Source organism: Mandrillus leucophaeus, unplaced genomic scaffold, assembly GCF_000951045.1.
Source record: "Mandrillus leucophaeus isolate KB7577 unplaced genomic scaffold, Mleu.le_1.0 Scaffold31, whole genome shotgun sequence".
Taxonomy (NCBI): Eukaryota; Metazoa; Chordata; class Mammalia; order Primates; family Cercopithecidae; genus Mandrillus; species Mandrillus leucophaeus.
The window spans coordinates 5,311,685-5,315,112 of record NW_012103254.1 but is presented as its reverse complement, the minus strand read 5'-3'; positions in this window follow the sequence as shown (position 1 = coordinate 5,315,112).

The window sequence follows — 3,428 nt, the reverse complement described above, 5'->3', positions numbered from 1 at the left end:
TGCATGAAGAGTCATATATATTTAATGTGCACAATATCATGACTTTAGACATTGGCAAAAACTTGTGATATCATCAGCACAATCAAAGTAATAGACATCTAACAGCTTCCAGAGTTTCCTGTGTCTTTTTTTCTTGGTGGTGGTGGTGGTGGTGGTCTCAATGTTACCGTTTTGTGGGGTGTAGCGGTACTAGAACACTTAACATGGAATCTATTCCGCTAATAAAGTGTGACATGCTCAGTACTGTGTGCTAACTATAGGTACTATGCTGTAGATCAGATCTCTGGAACCTACTCATCTTGCATAACTGAAACTTTATGCAAATTGAACAACTCCTTATTTCCTCCACCCCCATAGCCCCTGGCAACTATTATTGCCTTCTGTACTTCCATGAGTTTGACTGTAACAGATATCTCATATACGTGGAATTATTCAGTATTTGTCCTTGTGTGACTGGCTTATTTCACTAGTATAATACTCTCCAGGTTCTTCCATGTTGTTGCAAATCACAAGCTTTTCTTCATTTTCAAGGCTGAATAATAGTACATTATATATATATGCCACATTTCCTATATCCATTTATTTGTGGATAGATACTTGAGCTGTTTTCACATCTTGGCTATTTTGAATGATGCTGTAATAACATGGAAGTGCAGATATTTCTTTGACATAATAATTTCAATTCTTTGGGATATCAGAAATGGGATTATTGGATAATATGGTATTTTTATTTTTAAATTTTTGAGGATCCACCATAATGTTTCTAACATCTAGGTATCATTTTATATTGTCACCAGCAGTGCAGAGGATTAAAATTTCTCCACATATTCACTAATGATTATCTTCTGTTGTTTTGATAACAGCCATTCTAACAGGTATGAAGTACTAACCCATTGTGGTTTTAATTTGCATTTTACTGATAATTAGTGATGTTAAGAATCTTTTCATATATCTGTTGGCCATTCATATGTCTTCTTTAGAGAAATTTTTGCCCAAGTGTTTCACCGATTCATTAATGGGATCATAGGAATTCCTTACAAATTTATATATTTTGAAAATTAACTTCTTATCAGATGTGTGGTTTGCAATTATTTTCTCCTGTTTTTGTTATTGCTTCTGTCATTTTGTTGATTGCGTCCTTTGGTGTGTAGAAGCTTTTCAGTGTGATGTAGTACCACTTCTCTATTTTTACTTTTGTTTCCTGTGCTAGTTTTCTAAACATTTTCTTTCTTTTTTTTTTTTTGAGATGGAGTCTTCCCCTGTTGCCCAGGTGGGAGTGTGCAATGGCGCAATCTCAGCTCATTGCAACCGCTGCCTCCCGGGTTCAAGCGATTCTCCTGCCTCAGCCTCCTGAGTAGCTGGGATTACAGACATGCACCGCCACATCTAGCTCATTTTTTGTACCTTTAGTACAGATGCGGTTTCACTATGATGGCCAGGCTGGTCTCAAACTCCTGACCTCGTGATCCACCTGCCTCAGCCTCTCAAAGTGCTGGGATTACAGGTGTGAGCCACCGCGTGGCTAAATGTTTTCTTATGTAAATATGCTTGAATCATTTTCAACTTCCTCTGTGTTTTATAGTGTTATACCTTCTCAAACATCTTTCTAGTTTTCCTAAGTGAAAAATAATAAAAATGCTGCATACCCATAGCCTAAATTAGAATGTTAGAGAAATGCATTTTTCTTAATAAATAATATTGTTCAGAATCCAGACAGACAGTTGTCCAATGAATATTTCAGTTTCATTGTTGGTTGTGTTTGAGTGATTTATATTTACATTCTTATATTGAAAGAACAAACACATTCATAATATTAGCTAGAGTAAAATAGCTGCATTTTATTAGATACATTTTGTATGATTTCAATTTTATAAACATTTTCTATACAATAAAGAATATATTATCTGATATTGATGTAACTATGCACAGATGTTAATGCTTTAAGGCTGCTGGATCTATCAATGTATATTTAAGAAACAATACAATGCTTTTATATAAAAGATATATATTGAGTTGTACAACTGAACATAATTTTAATTCTCATTTTTATTTGACAGTTAATATATCTTATTTATCTTACATCATTTCTGATTTTTTAAAGTTGCCAATGCTAGAATAAAATATTTTAAAATTCTACTATCTTGTACTAAACTCCTTTCTCTTCTAATATTTTTCCTGTATAAATTAGTCAGGATTCTTTAGAGAAATAGAGATAATAGGATATCTCTGTGTATATTAGAAGGGTCTTATTTTAGAAATTATTTCATGGGACTATGCAGGCTGAGAAGTCACACTATCTGTCACTGCAAATTGGAGGCCCAGGAAAGCTAGTGATGTAATTTAATCTGGGTCCAAAGGTCTGAACAACAGAAGAGCCAACGGTATAACTCTTGGTCAAAGGCCAAATGCCTGAGAACCTGGGGACAGGATAGGAGATGGTCCCCTGGTTTATATATCAGAGTCTGAAGCCCTGAGACCTGAAAAACCTGATGTCCCAGGGCAAGAGAAGACAGACATCCTAGCTCAGAGAATTCACCCTTCCTCTACTTTTTTGCCCTATGTTGGTCCTCAAGAGATTGTGTGATGCCCACCCACATTAGTGAGAATGAATATTTTTTGCTCAGTTCATTGATCCAAATGTTAATCTCTCCTGGAACACATCCTCACAGACACACCTAGAAATGTTTCACCAGCCATCTGGGTATCCCTTAACCTAATCAAGTGGACACATAAAATTAAACATCACATTGTGTGTCTATTACATTAATTATAAAAAAGTTTTACATGAGACATACTGAAAATTAGCAAACTAAGATGCATATTACAGTATTTAAAATTCTGTTTCTCTTGAGTATAATTCATGGGTATTCAAAAATATAATAAATATGATTAGATGTTGGTATCTCAATTGTATAACAAAAGCAAAAAGTGTCTAACATTGATATGTAATTTCTTTGATAGTCATATTTAAGTAACTTATCTTAAATTTATTCATTTCATAAACTAAGTATGGGTATGCTTTTTTGGCTAGCTGTTCCAATATGAGCCTCTACCATGTAACTATATGTGGTTGCTTTTTTCCAATTTTAAAACAATATATAAAGTTTAATGCATCGTTTCATAACAGTCTATAAAATACCTTTCTTTTTTTTTTTGAGACGGAGTCTTGCTCTGTCGCCCAGGTTGGAGGGCAGTGGCTTCATCTCTGCTCACTGCAAGTGCCGCCTCCTGGGTTCACGCATTTTCCTCCCTCAACCTCCTGAGCAGCTGGGACTACAGGCACCCGCCACCATGCCCAGCTATTTTTTTTTTTTTGTATTTTTAGTAGAGACGGGGTTTCACAGTGTTAGCCAGGATGGTCTCGATCTCCTCACCTCGTGATCCACCTGCCTCGGCCTCCCAAAGTGCTGGGATTACAGGCATAGCCA